Source organism: Protopterus annectens, chromosome 11.part0 (genome assembly GCF_019279795.1).
Source record: "Protopterus annectens isolate FY-2018-M chromosome 11.part0, PAN1.0, whole genome shotgun sequence".
Lineage (NCBI taxonomy): Eukaryota > Metazoa > Chordata > Ceratodontiformes > Protopteridae > Protopterus > Protopterus annectens.
In genome coordinates this window covers 616,938,147-616,960,833 of record NC_056745.1, presented here as the reverse complement: position 1 = coordinate 616,960,833, position 22,687 = coordinate 616,938,147, and positions in this window count along the sequence as shown.

Here is a 22,687-nt window from a genome sequence, read left to right as displayed (position 1 = left end):
ACTTTATAGAAAAATGTCTCAAATTAAATCACTTTATAGGTTAGGCCATAAAGCTGCTATCTCACAGGTTTCAGTACAGCCAGAGAGAGGAAGTCTGTACTTGGGGTGAACTAATTACGACTCTGGAAGTATGAAGGTATGCAATTGTTTTAGGACTTCCAGTACCTGCCAAAGATCTAAGCAAAAGTCCTCGTGTGTGTATTTTTACAGGTAGGTGCTAAATACTGTCAGCTGCCAGCAATGGGGGTTTGCATGAGAACTAGAAGTCAGATGACCAGAAATTATGTCATTCAGCAAGCTATCTCTGAAGTAATAGTTTAGATATTATTTTGAGAAGTCTCTTAGTGAGACAGAGCATTCTGTATTCTGTCTTGGGCGTGACAACAAGAAGAACAATTCACCACATCACCTGCCTTGCTCTGTTAAGTAAGTTAAGGAATAGTGATTCTTGTACATTCAGTCAGGAATATAGTGAAGCTTAGTTTAGATTATTTTTCTTTATTTGCCTGAGCCTGTCCTGCAATGTTATTTTAAATATCTCCTGTGGTTTTGAACTCTGGTGTCACTGTGAATGTATACTTAGTATTTTCGTGTTCTTTTATTATTTATTATTAAATACAATTACACTGTTCATTGTGGCTGATCTTTGTAGGGATATTTAAGTTTTGAGAGTACTTGCATATTTATTTGGTGACACTGAGTGGGCCACTCTTAATATCCTTGCTCTTGGTCAGACCACCATTTGTATTAATATTAATTTCACTCCGTATATTGGGTACCCTTGGAAGAGCCTTAAGGTAGCTGGCAGAAGTGTCTGGTGGCAGTCATAACTATCTTATGCTTTGGGCAGAAGGGGGCATAGCTAATAAACCTATGCCAGCCTTTCCCAGGTGTGTCCATGTGTGTGTAAATCAACTCTCGGAGTGTGTGTGTCAGCTACTTAGGCAGAGACATGAAGAACTTGTTGGACAGAGAGAGTGTCAGAGGACTTGGCTTGGAACCCTGGCTAAGGACTCAACTCTATAGCTGTGCCAGTAAGGAGTGTTATTGGGGATCTGGAGAGTGAGGTAGAAATGAGCCCTGGACTGTCTTGGTCTCTGTGTTATCTTAAGGGAAATTGAACTTGATGCAGAGAGCTGCATTTGGAAATACTGTGTGTGTACCTGCTATCTTCCCAGTGAACATCCCTCAGTGTTGCCAGTGATGAGGACAGTGGATCCTTGATTACTGGCCCAGAGGTGGAGGGTCATCCCAATTGCTTAGCCATTCTCTCTTCCCAACCCTTTCTAACCTCATCTGATTGATTCTTATAGTTATCATGTAATATTTTATATGCTCTACTAATTATTCCTTTTTTAATGTGAAATCTTAAGACGCATATGTTTTCATCATGAACCACTGTGACATTTCTACCCAACTAGAAATAGAGAATGATATAGTGGTCATTTTAGATTATGCCACTCATAGATTCATAGGTATATACTGGGATAACAACCTCTATGTAACTTATAAGCCTAGCTGTACAACCCAAGTGTGACCCACACATTTCATTTATACAGGAGGTGGTTTATTGACTTCTTCTGTCCATTATAGACCTGGGCACCAGACCAAGAGTGAATGTCCAATTATCTATCGATTGGTGCAAGTTTCAGTTAAATAGGGTTAGGGAGAAACTCTGCTTTGCATGGATGGGGAGCCTGTTCCAGAGAATGAGAATTCTCTGAGAAACATATCTGTCTTTCCAATATATCCTATTTATGACTCAAGCAAAATCTAGGTCATTTGATCTAGTGGTTAGGATGTTGTTTGTTTTGCAGATATGTAAAATGTTGATCAAAACAGGGTCAAAGGATGTGTTGTACACCAGGCAATGATCACCTCTAAATAGTCTATCTGATACAAAGTAAAGAGACAGGGCTTTGAGATGATCAGTGTGGAACATTTTGTTTACTCCATGTATTCTTTTTGTAAGGAACCTTTGTGGACAATCCAGTTTCTACATATGTCTGGTCAGGTATATACCAAAGAAGGCATTATATTCTATAATTGGTTTGATAAGAGCCAAATACACTGATAGGTTGATCTCTCTAGATCTAGATAACATGCTCTTACTTATAAGTTTAGCAACAGTGAAGAGTTTTTCTTACTACCTTGGACACTTTAGTCAAAGGCTAGGTTACTATCTACAAGTTCCCAGATCCCTGACTACTTAATCAACTTTTAGGGGGTTTTATTGATGATGTAGTTACTCATGGTGGCTGACACCCCAAAAGGTACTATAATGCATTTCCTGGCACTGAGTTTTAAACCATGATTTGCCACCAAATGTTTGTTTGTGTTAGACCTTTCTGAAGGGGATTTTTATCTTGGGGGGATTCCAAGACTGCTCCCAGTTTGGAATAATCTCCGAAGTTGGTCAGCCAGAGGCCTTTGGTTTTGGCTTTGACCTCTGAGAAGTAGATACCAAAGAGGAGCAGGCCCTGAGGGACTCCACTGATGATTGACCTCTCTGTGGAGGTGGTCTCACTGATCCTAACCTCTTGAGTCCTATCAGTGAGACAGCTAGCTATCCAGCATGTTATAAAGGGGTTTATGCAGTTATGTATCATAGAATCATAGGAATCATAGGAGGTTACTAGGCTAATGGCCCCAGGGCCCTTACAAGCCTAGCCAAGTTCAACCCATGTTCCCAGGGGTGGCTGATTCAAGTAGACACTAAAATCAGCATCTATTGCACCAATATTACAATGTTTATACAATCCCCAATGCAACAGTCTCACCACATTATTAGGCCTTTCAGTATACAGTCCTTCTGCTATTAGTATATCACAACCAGCAACAAGATGCGCAACTTTACATTTGTTGACAGTGCCAAAGTGGAGTATTGTATCAAATGCTTTAGCTAGATCAAGGTAGGCAGCATGAGTCACCTTGTCCTCATCTATTATCTTAATGACCATTTTAAAGAAGTCCACCAGGTTCAATAAGCATGACCTTCATTTGATAAAGCCAAACTGGGATGGATCCAGTGTCTGGAGGTCTCCTATGTCCTTCCTGATGATATCCATGGCAATTCTTTTCATGGCATTGCAAATAAGACTAATTGAAATAATGGGTACGTAGTTTTCAGGATCCATAGAGACTTCTCCCTTATGCAAAGGGATGACCATTATAGTCTTCCACTCTCATGGCACAAATTTTATTTATTGATTTATTTATTTAATTATTTTTATTTATTTATTTGTCTTTGTCTTTGTTTACCGGGAAAGTCCGACTGGATAATACCCACTTTCAATGGATGCCCAGTGAGAAAAGCTCCATTTGCTTACATTACATTATACTAAGTTCCAGTTAAGCACAGAACAGTTATATTTCTATTTACATTTATACACATATAGAAGTTAAATTTATACATTCTAAGAGTTTACAGGGGTAGAAGTTACTAAAGAGAAAGCCCACTTGTAACTTAGTGGATTGTAGTGGAGCAGTTATGTATAAAATTTTTTTGTTTTCACAAAGCCTGTTTTAAGACTATAGTTAAATAGTGACTCCGGGAGTCCTAAAAAGTCATATATTAGACTGCTCAGGAGGCATCCGGGGCATGTTGATGGGGCCCAACGAGGCTATATTCTTGGCTTTATTGAACACAGCCAGTACATGTTCCCTAGTTATAGTTGGAGAGTTTATGTTTGAGGGTATTTTTGGGGGGATGGTTGGAAATAAGAAAGGGGTAGAGTTGGAACTGAATTTGTCTGCTAACAGATTTGCTATATCACCAGGCTCAGTGAATGTGGCACCATTAACCATCAGTTCAGCACATTGCTGTGTGCTACCATTGAGAGTTCTGACATAGCTGAAGAAGACCTTATGGTTATCTTTCACCTTGGAGGCTATCCTAACCTTAAAGTTGGTTTTGTTTGATCTAATTAGTCATCTTAGTTGCTATTTAGTTTGATGAGAGAGTTTTTATCTTTATGGGAATTACCCTTCCTGATTTTTATCATAAGTGTTTTCTTTTTGTTGTATATCCTATTTAATTTAGGTTGCCACCAGGGAGGTTTGTTCCTGGGGCTAGTTCTGTGCTTACATCTGGTAGGTATAACAGCCTCTATGCAGCCATTGACATGGTTGTATAGAGTTTCTGATAGCAATTCAGTGTAAGCTGCTGTATTCTCTGGGTTTGGAGGAACATTGAATTTTGACAAATTATGACTTAATAACAGGTAATTTGCCTTGGAACAGTGCCTATCTGTTATTGTTTTTCTCGGATTTCAGAGTTGATTTTGATTTTAAAGGAGACAGCTTTATGGTTGGACCTTACCAGGGAGGATGAAACATTAGGGACAGAAGTGCAGCATTCTCCCATATTTGTGAGTACAAGGTCCAGTCCTTATACAGTAGGTACCCATAAGTGTCCACTGTATAGCATGTATGCTAAGAACCTCATCAGCTAAACACTCACATACCTGTCTGTTAGCCTCACATAAAACAGAACTAATCTGAAACTGCAGACCACACACACACACACACACACACACACACACACACACACACACACACACACACACACACACACACACACACACACACACACACACACACACACACACACACACACACACACACACACACACACACAATGTGCACGCACATATACACATTTCCAGAAAGATTTTTCTACACACACACACACACACACACACACACACACACACACACACACACACACACACACACACACACACACACACACACACAATGTGCATTCATATATACATATTTTCAGAAAGATTTTTCTACGCACACACACACAGACATGCACACACACACACACACACACACACACACACAGACACAATGTGCATTCACATATACACATTTTTAGAAAGATTTTTCAACGCACGCACACACACACACATGCACACACATGCATACACATACATATCTATGGATAAGAAAAGAGCTAATTCTCACCTGACAGAAAACAAACTGGCTCACCATAACATATTCAGTAAAAAAAATAAAATTAATTGAAATCAAATATGCCAGAAAGGTAGACAATTCCATCCACATATCAATAATTGTCCATCTGCAGCACAGTTAAAATAGGAGACTTTTGCTTTATTTATCCGTTGCTGACTAAGTTAGTTCCAGGGGAAACTCAAAATGGTATTTATACTACTAAAGGAAATTTGGCCAGGGCATCAGTGAACCTTCTCTTTCCAATTGTTGCCATGGGATCATTTACATCCACTTGAGCTACCACCAACTCAAGCAGATGAGGCCTTCATTTAACATTTCATCTGATGGATGACACATTCCAGAGTACAGCATCTGTCACCAAAAATATTAAAGGAGTAACTCAGATAAATGGGTCCACTATACTGTTTCCATGTATGTCTATGTGCTATGTCTTTAAACTGTCCCTGGTATCAGAATGGCTTTAATTTTGCCTCATTTCTTTACTGTCTCCCATAAAAGTTTTAATTAAATGATAAATTACTGAGGATTATAGTAACTCAGTAATGCAATCCAGACATTAAATATTTGTACCGCTCATTGTTCAGGAAATGTATATTGATACAAAACCTCATCATCATCATCATCAATCCCGTTTTCCCATTTTCTACATGGGATCAGGGTATCATGTCAACTGTCACCATCTATCTCTAGTTAATGCCACTCTCCTGCCTTCGTCAATACTCATGCCTAACTGTCGCAGGCCTTCTCTCACACAGTCCATCCACCTTTTTGCTGGATGTCCTTGCTTCTTCTTGACTTCTTGCTGTCTGTCCCAAATCATCTTCACCAGACTGTCTTCTGCTTTTCTGCACATGTGCCCAAACCACCGTAATCTGTTCAATTGAAGCTACTTTGGCTTCTACTCTTACGTCCTTTTTTCTTCGTCTGACCCACAGTGTACACGTTGCCACCTGTCTCAGGCACCTCATCTCCATCACCTCTAGCTTCTGCAGTTTCTTTGCCTTCATTGCCCAGGTTTCTCCACAATACAGCAATATTGATCTCACCATTGTTTTGTGCACCTTACCTTCAGCTTCTTTGGCATTATTCTGTCATCAACTACAGCTGACACTCTGTGCCAGCTGGCTGCAGCCCCTCTGAGTCTAGCTTTGACCTCCTTATTCACACTTCCTTTCTCTTCAAACACCCAGATGCATGAAGCTGTTAACAGTCTATTGCAATTCTCAGCTTCTTCCTAACTCCACCACTTGCTGCCATTACCACTATCTTATCTGTACTCAGTTTCATCCCATGTGCCTTCAGTTTTGCATTCCATTGCCTTATCCTTTGCTGAAGTTCTTGATCAGAGCCTGCCTGTAATGCCAAATAATCTGCATACAGCAACTTTGTTAATCTATCCCCTCCTACCTGTTGTTCTATTAACTTTAAGTGAATTAGAATAATATTTAAAATTGTCCCTGATTTGGAGCCTTTGTCTGTGCCCCCTAATATTTTTAACTTTGCCCCTGATTCTTTTTTTAACACCTTTACTGAATTATCAGTTGTGAAACATAGATTTATATAAAAGAAAAAAGACCATATTAACATTGTCTCAGTTACAAACATTATATATCACATATAGTTTTCTGTATGATATAATCAATCCAACATTACATAAGTTGGTCAGTTCTTGTCTTCCCTTCTGCATTGCTCCCGCACTCTCAGCCTATTTCTATGTAATTTGTTATTACCATTTTAGTACCTTTACTTCTGTTAAGATATCTACTTCAAATATGTTTGGTTTAGACTTTGATTTCCATTTTCTAGTAATTGTTTATTTTGGCAACCACCAAAATTAAACTTAAGGCCTTACTATGTCTAGTCAATTCAGATCCTGTATCCTAGCTGTACAAATGTGTTTCCTTAGTTACATCCATTTGCTCACCCAGTATTTCTGACAAAGCACTCATTAGGGAAATTTTAAAGTATGGCAACTTACTGCACTCCAAAAGCATATTTTTCAGTTACCTCTCCCCATCACACCTCCAACATTTGCCATCTACCTAAGGAAATATTCTTTAGAGTCTGCTTGGCATATAAAAACACTTACGAAAACACTTTCAAGCAAAAATCCCATATATTCTAGACTTTATTGCATATTTGGAAGGCATACATATATCCTCCTATTGTTTCTTTCTGAACTGCTTCTCCAATCTCTCTTCCCAATCCTTTCTACCCTCCTCATTTATTCCTATAGCTATCATGCAATATTTTATATGCCCTACTAGTTGTCCCTTGTATAACAGCAGCTTCTGTTCTAGATTCAGCTAAAACAATACCAGTGCAAGTCTTTCACTTAGGATTTTCCTACCAAGTTCTCCTTGCCTATACTCTGATATCAGTCCCTGATAGGGAAGGCAGTCTCTAGTCTGCAGTCCAAATATCTTCTTGGCTTGTTCCCATTCTATTACCTTTCCCTCGCTAATTATTTGTTCCCGGTACCCTGGTTTGTTTGCCAGTTTTCTCCAGTAAATTCCAACCCCCTCTTGCCTAGTCTCTGTATTCCTAATTACAGTCATCCCTACTGGCAGAATCTCCTTTCTCCATTTCCATATTGGCTTAGTTCTTAGTACACTTTCTGCTACTTTATAAACATAATATCTAGTTAGCTAATATCCTGTATGACTACTGTTATTCTACTTAAGGATCTGCATCCAAAATCCCACTCTCTCTCTCTCTCTCTCTCTTTCCGTTTCTTGAATTTCCACCCTACTTCATCATCATCATTCTTTTCCACTTTGAGTTGTAGGCTTCTGCTTGTGTTATGTATCAGAGCCTTAACCGTGTGGACCTAAAATATCTCTTCAAATTAGATAATCCTAAACCACCATGTTCTATTGGAAGGATCAACTTATTCCATATGACTTTTGCCCTCTTCCCCATCCAGATAAAATCCTTCAACTCTGTTAATTACTGTCCACAGCTTCTTCTCTGGTTGATAAAAATATGCCTGACCTGTGTATAAAACTAAAGGGACTAAAAACAATTTAATGCTTGTATCTTACTATCCATGTTAATAGACAAGGGCTTCCAGTTTCTCAGTTTCTGTATTATCTTTTGTTTAGTCTCTTCCTACATATCCTTAGCTGCCACAGCAGAATCCATTTTAGCCCATACTCCTAAATATTTAATTTTATCATGTTCCCATAAAGTATTGCTGAACCAGTTCATAGTTTACAGCTATAGCCTTTGTTTTATCTTTATTAATGTTATACCCTGAAAAAACTTGAAACTGTCTCCATAATACTGAAATATCCTTTTCTGTTTTAATCTGGTACAAAATAAAATCGTCTGCAAATAAAGCCAACTTCTCTTGATTACCATACCAATTATATCCTTGAATTTCTAATGCCTTTATTTTCTTTGCCAATGGTTCCAAATATAATGCAAATAACAAAGGGAAAAGAAGACACCCTTGCCTGATTCCTCTCTTAAGACACAACTTAACAGAGAGGAAAGCTCGTCGTTTGATTTTTGCCTTTGATTCCTCAAATATCTTCCTAATTAACCTTTTTATTGCATCAGGGAATGCCAATGCTTCCATTGCCCTTTTCATAAAATCCTAGCTTACTCTGTCGAATGCTTTCTCTGCTTCAAGACCCACCAACTAGAGCATTATTTTCTTACATTCTGCTTTACTTCATTATTCTATTAATGTTGTCAGATCTTTGCTTCCCCTCCACAAAACCACATTGATCCATATTTATCAGTTTTGGCAACACCTTTGCCATTCTTTTAGCCATTATAGACAGAAACACTTTATAATCATGATTTAAAATTAAAATGGACCTATAAGAAACTGGATCTAATGGGTCTTTACCATCTTTAGGTATTACAGCCAGCATAGCGTTTTCCAGAATGTTGGTGTTTCCTCTCATTTTAAAATACTTTTAAACAAAACCTTGCAGATCTTTATCACTCTTTTCCCTCCTTGCTTCCAAACTTCCACCAGAATACCATATATTCATGAAGATGTTCCTGTAGATTGGTTATACAGCACCATTTTTATTTCATCCCCTTCTATTCTAACTGTTAATTGTTGAGTCCACTCTGCCTCTAACCTTGGCACATTTAAGTTTTCCATAAATATTTATAGATGTGATTTTTCTTGATTTTCATATTGCTGTGCTGTATACAGATTTTCATAAAATTTCTGAAATATTTCTAATACCTCTCTAATGCCTCTACAGGATCTCTGGTTATTTTTCTTGTTACAGGCTCCCTTAGTTTGGCAACAATCTTTTCTTCTTTCTGTTTCCTAAGTTGTTGTGCTAAAAGTTTTTGTGGTCTGGAGTTATTATCAAAAAAACATTTGCTTTAGAGCAACTTTCTAAACTCATACATATTATTCAGGTTCTCTCTTATTTTCTCTTTAGCACTCTGCAGTTGCACCTGTTTTTGTTCTGTGAGATTCCTTTTATTCTACAACACTTTAACCTTTGTTAGACCCTCTAAATAATTCTTGTTACTTCTTAACCATATCTCTTTTTCTTTTATATCTACCGTATTTTTATACTCCACTTTCATTTTACACCACTCACTAACTATACCTTCTGAAGAACTACTGAATTCATGTCTTCCATGCCAAATATTTTCAAACATTTCTTCAGAAATCTACCCTTTTTTGTAATATTTTCCCTTCTAGGCCCCATATACTTCTTTATAGTTGCAAATCAAATTTCAGTGCTAACCTATAAGTAATTTTCCCTGATGAAAGCCGATTCATCATCATCACCAACCCCATTTTCCTCATTTTCTACATGGGATCAGAGTGTCAGGTTAATTGTCATCATCTGTCTCGATTAGGGGCCACATTCTTGCTTTCTTTGACATGCAAGCCTGACTGTTGCAGATCTTCTCATACACAATCCATCCACCTCTTTGCTGGACACCTTCATTTCCTCTTGCCTTCTTCCTGTCTGTCTTAAATCTTCTTCACCAGATTATCTTCCAATTTTCTGCACATGTGCTCAAACCACCATAATCTATTCTCTTTGATCTTTTCTGAAATCGGAGCTACTTTGGCTTCTGTTCTTATGCCTTAATTTTTTTGTCTGTCCTACAGTATGCATCCGACCACCTATCTCAGACACTTCATTTACATCACCTGTAGCTTCCTCTAGCTTCTTCATCTGCTCTGCCTTTACTGCCCAAGTTTCTCTGCCATAGAGCAGTACTGGTTGCACCACTCTTTTGTACAACTTACTTTTCAGCTTCTTTGACATTCTTCTGTCATACATTAAACCTGACACTCTATGTCAGTTGGCTACAGCCCCCTCTGATTCTAGCTTTCACCTTTTCATTAAGACTTCCCTTCTCTTCAACCATCCCTCCCAGATATTTGAAGCTATTAACTTGTTCTGCTAGCTTCCCTTCTATGTCAATTCTCAGCTTCTTCTGATTTCCCCAGTTTGCTGCCATTACCACTGTGTTATCTGTACTTACTTTCATCCCATGTGCCTTCAGGTTTACATTCCATTCTCCTGTTCTTTGCTGAAGTTCTTGCTTCAAGTCTCCCTGTAATGCCTCATCATCTGCATACGGCAACTTTGCTGATCTGTCCCCTTCGACCTGTTTGCTAATGTAATCCATCATGTAATCCATCATCAGTTTGAACAGCAGTGAGCTCTGAACTTAATCCTGATGCACACCTACTCCCACTGGGAATCCCTTTGTGAGACCAAACACTGTTCATACTTGAGTCATTGGGTCTTTGTACATAGCCTACACTAATAATAATGATGTTTCTGAGACTTTGAACCACTGCAGGACTGTCCAAATCAGCTTTCCTGGGACCTTATGATATGCTTTCTCCAACTCTTGGACTACCCAATTGGACTCTTTCCTTATCTCCAGCTTCTTCTCAATTATCTGTTCCACTGCAAACTTTGGGTCAGTTGTGCTGCATCCTGATCTGAATCCGAACTGCTCATCTCCCATCGTACTTTCTACTACTCTGCTTATCCATTTATCAGTCACCCACTCCAGAACTTCCATGCAATGCAACAGGAGTTTGATACCTCTGCATTGCCCACAGTTGTGGGTGACCTCTTTGTTTGTGTACATTCGCATGAGTATGCTTCTTTGCCTGTCATCTGGGATACTCCTTTCTCTCCTCACTGCTATGAGTACTTTCATGAGCAATTTCTCCCCTATCTCATCCAGCATCTTTATCATATCTGTTATGACCTCATCTGAACCTTCTGCTTTCCTTGACTTCATTTTCCTTAGTGCAGTTCTTACTTCTTCTATGGTGAGCTCCTCCTCTTTTATCATCGTAGGCTTTGTCTGGGGCAGTACAGCTTCTGTGGTATTTTCTTCATTCAGAAGCTGCTGGAAATAGTCCTTCTATCTGCCTTTGATGCCATGTGGACTGGTGAGCAGGTGGTTGCTGGCATCCTTATTAAGAGTGTCTGAATATCTTTTTTATCTTTCTGTCTTTGCCTTGCAACCTGATATAGTTTCTTGGTGCCACCTACTGAGTCACTTTCCAGAAGCTGGAAGATTAACTCTGATACCATGTTCTTTGCTATTGCAACTCTTTCTTAGCCTCTTTTTTAGTCAACCAGTATTCCCTCCTAGCCTGGTCCATCTTTTCTAATTCTCATTTTTGCTTGCACTCCTTCTTTCTTTTGATGACTTCCTGGACTTCTGCATTCCACCACCAGCTTTTTTAATGTACATTGTTTCCATAACTGTCTCAGGTACATATCTGTTCTGCAGTCATAGCACTTGCTGTTTTGAGATACTGCCATTCTTCTTCAACTTCACCTATTTCCTCCTCTTCTTGAGGTACTAGAGCCCTTAGTAATTCCTTTAACTATTGTACTTTCTGTCCCATCAACTTCCAGATCTTCAGCTTGGTCTCTGTTGATCTTAGTGCCTTCTCTGAACACTGTTTGCAGCTAATTTTGCCAATCAGTGGTTTATGCTGCAGGTCAACTGTTTCACTGGGGTTGACTTTGCAATCACTGATTCTACCCCAATGCCCTTTATTTTCTAGGAGGATGTCTACCATAGTTGCTTGTTGGCCAGTCTTCTATGTGATCTTGTGACCGTCTCTCTTTCAACCATGTTTTGGCTACTATTAAGTCTAGAATGGCCTCTCTTTCTTTTTTCCTGTTGCCCCACCCATGTGGACCCAGGAAGTCCTCATATTTTGTCTGTCCCGATATGTATATTCGAGTCACTCATTATCAACATCAATTCATGTTATCTTGTTTTATCTAATAGGTCCTGCAAAAGCTGTCTGAATGTACTCTTATCTTCACTATCACAACCCCGCTGTGGGGCAGAGGCTGAGATTATGAATAATGACCTGTCATTAGGCTGGAGTCTGATTGTCATGAATCTGTCACTAATTCTGATAATGTCCTCATTGCCTTCTGAAGCCTCACTCTCACCACAATTCCCACACCATTTATAGTCTGTCTTCCTCGACTCTGGATCCCAAGCCAAGTGGTTTGCAACACTGACCTTACATCTTGTCTCTTGGATACATCTAGCCTCCTCCATATCGTCATGTCATCCACTTCCAAACTCTGTACTGTCAATGAACCTACATTGAGTGTAGCAATTCTTCATGTTTGGCAGATTGATTGGTTTTACAACCAGTTTCACTCAGCAGAACTAGTTTAGGTAACCCAAGATGGGCAACTGGACACCAGCCAGCCAGTAGCTTATTGAACCAAGGCTTTATGGTAGGCACACTATACTGGCCAACAGGGGCACATATACCCCACCCCCCACTGTCATGAGTGTAGGTTGGAGTAGGCAGGGTCCTCAACCCACTTATCACCAGCAAATACCCATGCCCATTTGTCAATGTTAGTCAACATGACTGAATCACCTAGAGCCATATATTACACCATTGTGTGGCTCAGAGCATGCCCAAAGTGGTTGAACTATATAACTCTTCCCTCTATGGGGCACTATGTAGGGTCTGTGCTGCTGTCTACAGCTCCATTCATTGGTGAGTTTGAGATTGAAACACTCACATTTTTTGAAGATGAGTGGAACCCACAGAGACACAGGGAAAACATGCAAACTCCAAACAGGCATTGGCTGGAGGTCAGGATCAAACTTTGCACCTTGTGCATGGGAGACAAAGGATTTAACTGTTATGCCAACTGGTCTCTCAAATTTAAAAGCTGATTATTTCTCCCATTTTTTTTAGCTCCATAATAGCAGTTTTAGGTGGAATATAAATACATGCCAGTATAATCCTCCTCCCTTGCTTACAACCACAAATTTACCATTATTATCTTTTTTGTTTTCTATCATTATTGAAGCTCATCTAACAATTAATATAAGCACTCCTCTTTTCTTTTCTTCTGTCCATGATATTCTGCTGAATATCCATCCAGAAATCCTTTTTTAAACAAATTCACATGCTCAGTTCTTTCTAAATGCGTCTCCTTTAGCATTGCTATTTTGACATTTGGTTTTCTTAAAATGATTCAATACTTTTTCCTTTTTGTCTAAACCTATGATACCATTCACATTCCAAAATAATATGGAAAGTGTCAACATTATGATAACAGGTTATTATTTTCATCTATTATATATTACAGGTTTTTTAGATGTCTATTTCTAGCTTTTTTGATACATGTACAAACTAATGCTTGGCAGGTTGATCTTTTATACAGTTGTCTCTTGTCCTGTCCATTTGAACCTATGTCATATTTTACAAGACTTTTTGTTTCAATGAAAGCCTTCAAAAAAATTAAACATCCCCCTAGAAGACTCCCATAACTTATTAATATAATACAAACACACAGAATAGTGTACATATTCAAATAATGAAGTTTAACCCTCCTAATAGGAACAATGGTCACAAATAGACAGTTGCGCACACAGACATTATCTGACCTAAAATCTATAAATCTCTTTCGTAGTACACTGCTGATGTCATCCCTTCATAGATGCTATATGTTTGAACTGTATTCATTATTCTCTTGTGGCACTGGCTGCTGATAATATGCTGTATAGAAGTTGAAAGTGAATAGGTAGGTGGTTCCATTCCATCTCTGTTTCAATAGTGTGACAGTTATTACTGTCATATACAACTGGTCACCTCACAACCACCTTTACATATCATTCTAATTATGGGTTAGAATTACAGTGGCACTCTATGACACTAGCAAATTGTAGTATCACCAGGGTAAATACCATTTTTACAACACAATAATTACATGCTTCTAACATCACATTTGGAGTGTGTAGTCTCCTGTGTTGCATGACTTTGAGTGTGCTTTGTCGTACATTGTATAAGTACATATGTAGGATGCTGGAGTCCTACTGTATATACTATTTTGCAAAGACATATATTATGTGTAGCTGTACAGTGTTATTATGTACTTTGGACACTTTTTAGCATAAACATACAGCTAATAAACATTGGTGATGTCATTCATTTAACTGTGCACTATCTCAGTTGTACCCCAACATGACTGTATGGTGCTTATGATTCAGGTAATGATGTTTAGCTTGTGATCTTAGATAGTTATTTGAAATTCATCCATTACTGCTCAGACTGCATGGTCTCGGTGTTATTCTGTCTGAACATGTCACTAACACTGATGTCAATCACATTTGCTCTGTACACATATTGATGTTGACCCCTCTTATTAAAAGCTAGGACAATTTTTAACACAGCAGTGCTTTTATTCAGAGTAATGATGACATTTGCTTTCATGCTCCTTACATAACATATGTAGGAAGTGTTATACTCTGGCTTGACGGAATGAGGCAACATGCTGCCCTTTGTTGATGTACTACAGTAATTACAGGCACACATATCCCTAGTAGAAAGAATGTGATATAATGTCTTCACATAACCACCTCTCCCACAATTGTACTGACATTTCTACAGTGGTGCATTCATCCTGTAAAGTATGTACCATCTGCTGTCAAATTCTCATATGTTCAACATCAACATTCAGTGCCCGTTAGGATTGTTGTGCCATATACTGTAATGTGTGAATGACATGTACCACAGCTGTAATGTGTCAAATTACAGTGTGAGAATCTTCCATGATCCATTTCATCACAGAGATTGTTTACCACACATACATATGATGTAATAAGTTAGCATAGGTGAATTGTCACACTAGTTGAAAGACTTCTACTGTGGTGCTTGTGGCACAATAGAATCAGAGATTTGGAGGGTCTACCTTATTCCTGTTTTCTGGGAGAATATTATGAGCTAGTGGAAGTGAAGGAAATCTTGTATTATAGGGAGGATCAGGCTATGTATGAACACAGTGTGAGATACATGAGCAATACATTGCACGAGCAAAGGTAGTTCTTATGGGGTACCAAAGAAGAAATTGTTATTTTTCTTGTAAAAGAATTTAAAAGAACTGAGAATGTGATGGAATCTTTTAAGAGTACTGCAGGGGTTAATATATGCACCCAAACCAGTATTTTGCAGGCTGTGTTGAATTATGTAGCTCATTTGCATAGACTGCAAGAGGCTTGCAGACAGTTCTATCATCTGGCAACTTCCAATTCGTACTGATAAACAGTGACAGGATTTGGAATGAGTCACTATTATAGCTAAATTGGATAGGACATTAAGATTGGTGAATGTAGACAGTTCCTCTGTTGTATAAAGAATGGGACATGCCTTTCAGGGATATATGGATCTTGATCAAAAGCAGCTATTTTTGTGTGCCTCAAATGAATTACTTCAGGCTGGTATTACAGATAAAAGGATGGAAGAATCAGTTATAAAATGAATTTTAAGATTAGGTAGAAGACTGAAATTCAGAAATGTGTCCCACTGATCTATGCAATTCTGACTACAAGATATTTGACTTTGAAGATATATCAATTTTTTTACAATTGTTTAATGACATACTAATTGTAATTATATTTTTTTATTTGTTTTGGTCCCCTGGGACCTCAGGGTACCATCCCAACCCCCAGTGCCCTATATCCACACTGTGTATACCAGCTATCCTCTTATTCTCCAGACTGTTCTAGTATTTGCAGAGGATGGTCATGGATCCAAAGGGTATCCTGCAGGCTCAGCCATCTGTGCTTCTGTTAGGGAGAGTTTTTCTTTTTATATGTCCTACCCACCTTCTTAAACCACAAGGACAAGAACCAAGAATGATAAATGAAGTAGAAGTAAGCAGCAAAACTTCACAGGTATGAAAAGTAATATTTATTGAGCACTTTCATCAACAAATACAAGACTTCTTCAGAATAAATTAACAGAGCACAAACTTCCCTACATATACACACACAACCTCCTGCACAAGAATTAATTGAACACTAATCAAGTCCCCACCCTTAACAAGTAACATAAAACAAAAATCCTGACTGAATCTCATGAAAACACTTCATGAACACTAAAATATATTCATACTAATAACATTTAGACCTAAAGAATAATAATTTAGCCCATTGTATTCATGAAATAAAGCCCTTATGTTGACATGCATTAAAACTGCTAAATGCAAAAAGCAGATTTTAATTTCAGTAAAGGACATTGTGCAATTCTATCATTGAGTCCAGGATAGATAGAAGCATTCAATCTAACCTGACATTTAATTTCTAAAACTCAAGATAATCATCAGAGGGACCCCCTCTTGACCCAAGGTCCACATTATCAATCACACAAAACTTAAAAGTGTGATTAGGATGGTCTGTAATATGCTTGAACAAGGCATTGTTTTCTTTTTTGTTAAGAATGTCATAATTGTGCTGATACACTCTCTGCTTAATGGCCTTCTTGGTCTTACCCACATAGAACCCTTTGCGGAGCTGGCACATAGCAACATAAACTACCCCCTTGGAATAACAAAAATACTTTCTCCTTGGTTTTATCACCCCAAAATGGGGAATTCTGACCTGTTTTGCTTCCAACATAAACTTACACTGAGGGCACCTACCACATTTAAAACAACCACCTTCCATAAAAGGTGTATGAACTCTTTCCAACATACCTTTAAATGAGGTCTCCTTTTTATATACAATAGTAGGAGTGTTACCCAGCACAGTAATTAATGCTTGTTCAAGTGTAAATACATTCCAGTGTTTGAAAACAATGTTACGGATATCAAAAACGTTTTTTGTAAATGGTAGCACTGTTAGGGCCGGATTCATGAAACCTCCGTGTAAGACTTAATATGTCTTACTCGGAGGCTGCAGTTGAATGGTATGATGTCAGCATGCCATGCATATTCATGAGGGCATGCTGAATCATACCCGAGTCTAACACGGTCCATGTAGGAAAGTAGGGGGCGTGTCCGATTGCTGAGTACAGCAAAGGGACACGCCCCCAGAAGAGTCAGAGTCCTGAAAGTAAACACCCACAAGCGAGTCCGCTGAAATGTCAATAAACACAACACCACACATCCCCACAAACTAAACCCTACTGAAAATATGTAAAATGTAAAAATAGCAGTTTCCTTTTTTTTTATAATTTCCAAAATGTTTGCCCACATTTGCACTCATTTGCATGGGTATGCCCTTCGCTCAACCACAGTTAGCAGATATGACATTGAAAAGCATATAAGATCTACATATGCAAATTAAGCAAAGTAGCAATAGTGTAGCAGTAGAGATGTCGCCCAAAAAATAGGTAGTCACGGTTCGAGCCCCGCAACATCTCCCTCCATTTTTCTTTAAATAAGTATGAAACAATTCCCCGATATATATAAATTTAATTTAAGTAAAATGTAATGAAATGGCCCATGTATTTCTGAACAAAACTTATATTATGTTTATATAAAAAGGATCATAATTGTCTGTAGCTTAGCAGCACTTTAACAAGCTTAATATGAGTGCCCGTAGCTGAGCAGTGCTTTAACAAGCTTAATATGAGTGCCCGTAGCTGAGCAGCGCTTTAACAAGCTTAATATGAGTGCCTGTAGTTGAGCAGCATTTAACAAGCTTAATATGAGTGCCCATAGCTGAGCAGCACTTTAACAAGCTTAATATGAGTGCCCATAGCTGGGCAGCACTTTACCCAGCTTAATATGAGTGCTTATGGCTAAATAACGCATTACCCAGCATAAGCCATTTGCGCAGAGCTGCGCAGCGCGCCAACCAGCTTACCATCGGGCAATGTTGGGCAAGCTATAGCAAAGTCGCCTTTACACAGACACACCTACTAGCCTGTCTAGACAGTAGTAAAATAAAACAGCAATGGCAAGGCTCGAACCTGGGATACTGTGCACCATAGTCAAAGTACTGCCATATGAAATAAGTGAGTCAACTGGAAAGGATTGTTGTAACCCAGTAATAAATGTTAATAAAGCCTAGAATTAAGTACTATCCTGAAATGTAAATATTAAATAAGTGAGAGAGTGTGAGAAAGAGAGTTTGAAGCTACCAAGAAAGCTGTAATAAGTCTGGAATAAAGGTATACTGCATTCACTACATAATGAAATGAATGAGACAGCCACAACCAAAGAGTGAAATGTCTTTAATAATGTACAGAACCTGGACTGTGTCTGTCCCACAATTTGGATATGTTGCTGTACCCTTGCATTATGGAGATAGTATGGTTGTATGAAATGCTGAACATCCACAGTTGTCTAGACCCATATAAATTAAATGTAGCAGGATGCTTACCTGAACACAGCCAGATATGAACATATATGAATAAAAATGGAATGCATATTAATATAGCAGTAACATCCCCATCACCAACATTCCTAAGGTTACATACAGGAAACTGTACTAATACATGTAGGGGATATATATCTGCATCTACTAGGAATGTACAGTATATGTATAGGTAGTTTAAGTTGTTAATGTAATACTTCTCCACCCTACCATATTTTTACAAATTATGCCATTCCACACCAAACTGGGTATGTGTATTCACAATTAATTCCCATGGACATTTGTCCTGTTGGTTTATACATATCTGCATGTACATTGATGTGTGTGCCCTACTCACATATCCAAACCTGATGGCCTGTTTCCACCAATCAACCTTGCATGCTGTTGGAATGTCCACTGTTGTTCTAAATATGCATGTGTTATGCTTGCTGCTCAATGTTCGGAATTCATGTGTGTTTGGTTAATGGGAATACTGATGCATGCTGTTACAACTAATTTTGAATGGTGTTGTTTGTTACTAACCCAAAATACCATAAGATACTGCTAAGCATAGGACAACAGGGAAGGCGGGTTCCAGCAGACCCACCTCTCCCACCTCAGCTAGCGAGTGCACCTGGCACCAGTGCCCAGGCCGGGACCTCCTCCTCCGGTGGCCCTGTGCCACCTTCGGGTGGAAGCACTGCAGGGGATGGGGCTCGTCCCCCCTCTGCAAGCGTGGCCGGAGGAGAGCCTCCACTCACCCTCCATATGGTCCAGTCTGTGGTGCATAGTGAGACCAGGCGTTCTGTGACTGATCCCCTATGCCAGCTTGAGGCGAGAGTGGTGCAACTCACGGGTGTGCCTGCCCGTCCTATCCAGCCCCCAGCACAGCCCCGGCCTGGGCTGTGAAGGCGCAGTGGTAACTGTCCATGGGTGGGGATTTCAGTTCCACTGTTGCCATCTGTGGGCTCATGGGCTTGCGATATCCAAACATCCATTCCCGTCAATTGTGTTTATCCCCCACATGTGTCATACTCCGCCCCTGTATGCGTCTTGTTTGTCTTGTCTGTTAACCTCCCCAACCTACCTCCCCAAATATACCTGTTTCCTGTACCTCACATTCCACTCTCACCTGAAAAAAAAATAAAAAAAGGGCACTCTGTTCCCACAAAAAAAATTACGCCCCATACATAGCTGCCCATTTCGCATACATGTCTGCTGGACATGTAAACTGATAATTACAATTGGCTGTACAACATATTTTGTTGTCCTCACCCCTCTCTCAGGGGTGGAAGGTGTCAAATCTCACTCAAAATTTTTAACATATGCACAGCTGTTGCTGGTAAAGAATTGGGCAACTATGGGCCTTCCCTACATCCTTCCTGCACATCCCGAGCTTGTTTTCCTACTGTCCTACCCTCTTTGTGCCCCCTTTTTCACCACTTTCCTATTTCCCCATTTTCTTTTCTTTAAAAGAAAATAGCACGGGTGTTAGCGGGAGTAAGCACTTTTAAGCAGTAGTCAGCAGGTGTGCACTTGTTTGCGCTTAGCTAAGCATCGATAAGCATAGCTAACCATCACGTAAACTCACACAAACCCGCTTACAACTGCTTAAAAGTGCCTTAGCCACTCTGTATGACAAGGCCTGTAGTCTGCTCATCAGCAAAATAAAATACCCCTGTCAGTCTCAAACCCAGGACCTTGGAAACACTAGACTGCATGAATTACCACTCAGCCACAGAAGATATACAAAAACTTGGTGCTGAAAGAAATATATCATGAAATACAAGGAGTGAATGTAAAGGGAAAATAGGAAGGCCATTACACAAAGCTTGTTCTGTGTATCTTTACTGGCAATTCTTGTGGAATTGCATTACATTAGTGTAAGAGAAACAGCCATGCTAGTAGGTAATAATGTTACAGTAGCACCTTACAAACCCCACACAGTATCAGAGCAGGATAAATACCGCCATATTTGAATAGGTAAGAGGCCAGACCTCCCAACTGTGACTGATTTACAGGGATGTCCCTGATTTGCAAACAAATGTTACCTGTGCCCCACTGACTCCCTGTGAAATGTACTCACAGTAGGCAGAAAGGTGGGGAATCCCATGTAATGGTAACTGTCAATACGTTACAGTAGACACTACTTGCATGTCAGAAATGGTGTAGTAATACATATGCTCAAAATACCCCACAGTCACAACTGCAGAATATCTGAAATATATCACGGGTGTATCCCACTGATATGTACCTTTCCCTGAGGCTGGTCAAATACATACCTGAGAGTAACTGAGGCCTGGAAGTGTTAGAAACACACAAGCATATCAGCCTGTCTGCTGTTAAACACTCTGCGAATAGCTGTAGAATTAATTCCACAAGCATGCCCTTATGTAGGAGTACAACACAGAAATATCAAAGGATGTAGCCATCTAACATACTAATGACAGTATAGCAGTTCACAAGCACTGCATGTGCCTGATATTCATAATTGTTAGTACAATATACTTAGTTGTCCTCACCCCTCTCTCAGGGGTGGAAGGTTTCAAATGTCACACCAAATGTCAAACATATGTACAGCTATTGCAGTTAAAGAAATGTGCAGCTGTGGACCTTCCCTACACCCAGCCTGCACATCCCTAGCTGGTGTCCCCACTGACTTCCTGGTTAACGCTTACAACTGTTTAAAAGTGCTTTATTCACTCTGTATGACAAGGTCCCAGTACTGCTCAGCAGCAAAATAAAATACCTTTGTAAGTGTCAAACCCCAGACCTTGGGCTCACCAGACTGCATGAAGTACCACCAAGCCACAGCAAACACATAAGAATTTAGTGCTGAAAGAAATATATCATGCATTACAAGGAGTGAACGTAAATGGAAAATAGGAAAGCCATAGCAACACATTCCAGTAGAGACAAATATCAGGCATTCAAGGAGTGAATATAAAGGGAAAATAGAAAAGCCATTGCAACACATTGCAAGAACTACTGTTGTATGCCAGTTAATCCACAAATCCCACAGGAAAGTACATACTCCCATGTAAACAGTGTTAGCATTAGCAGGTGTGAGTTAACATACACACTGAGAAGAGTGCACTGGAAGAAGCAACAGTCAGGTTTCAGTACAACATGCATTTCAGTGGCTACAACACAGCCTCAGATATGAGAAATATACCACCCTTCTGACTGACACAACAGTGTCCACAGCAAACCAGCATGGTCCCCACCTTGCAAAACTGAAAGGCCTATGCCTACCTGACCTATCATTTTATAGCAGTGTCCTGAAATCACAGTGAGAACTGCAATTACTAAACAGCAGGCTGCATGCAATTACTAAATGCTGGCCACCAATTGGTGCAGAGGCCATCACATGCACATGTGCAGATACCTACAAAAGCAGCCTGTACTGCAAGTCCATACATGCAATAATATCACTGCAGCAACTGGAGGGAGAGGGGGAGTGAGAGAGAGAGAGAGAGAGAGAGAGAGAGAGAAAGAAAGAGAGAGAGAGAGAGAGAGAGAGGGAGGGAGAGAGATAGAGAGAGAGAGAGAGAGAGAGAGAGGGAGAGAGAGAGGGAGGGAGGGAGAGAGAGAGAGAGAGAGAACAAAAAGAAAAAAGCTGTCAGAGACAAAGGTAATGTAAACTACATAATCTAAAAATCTACATACTGTTAACCCTCCATATGTGTTAGCAGTCTGTATCTATATGTATATGTGCATAGGGCAAGGGAAATACTGCAACTGTTAGTGAAGGCTGGACATACATATGTAGCTGAAGGTTGCTATGTGCACATATCAATATAGGTTGTAGTGTGCGGCATTGAAAACAGCATGCAGTGCACATATATGTCATGTGGTGGTGAACTTCTGTGGGACTGAGCCAGTGAGGCCTGCTATAGCTATACGGCCTGAGGACAGCATAATTCATTCTGCACAACACTGTGCAATATCATTACAGAATGGTATGTCTCACAACTGTTTCAGAAGTGATATTCCCACCATGAAAGGTGGGCAGTCTATGTGCCTACATGTGCATGTATATGTACAGCAATGGATGTTTAGAAGTGTGTGTGTGTGTGTGTGTGTGTGTGTGTGTGTGTGT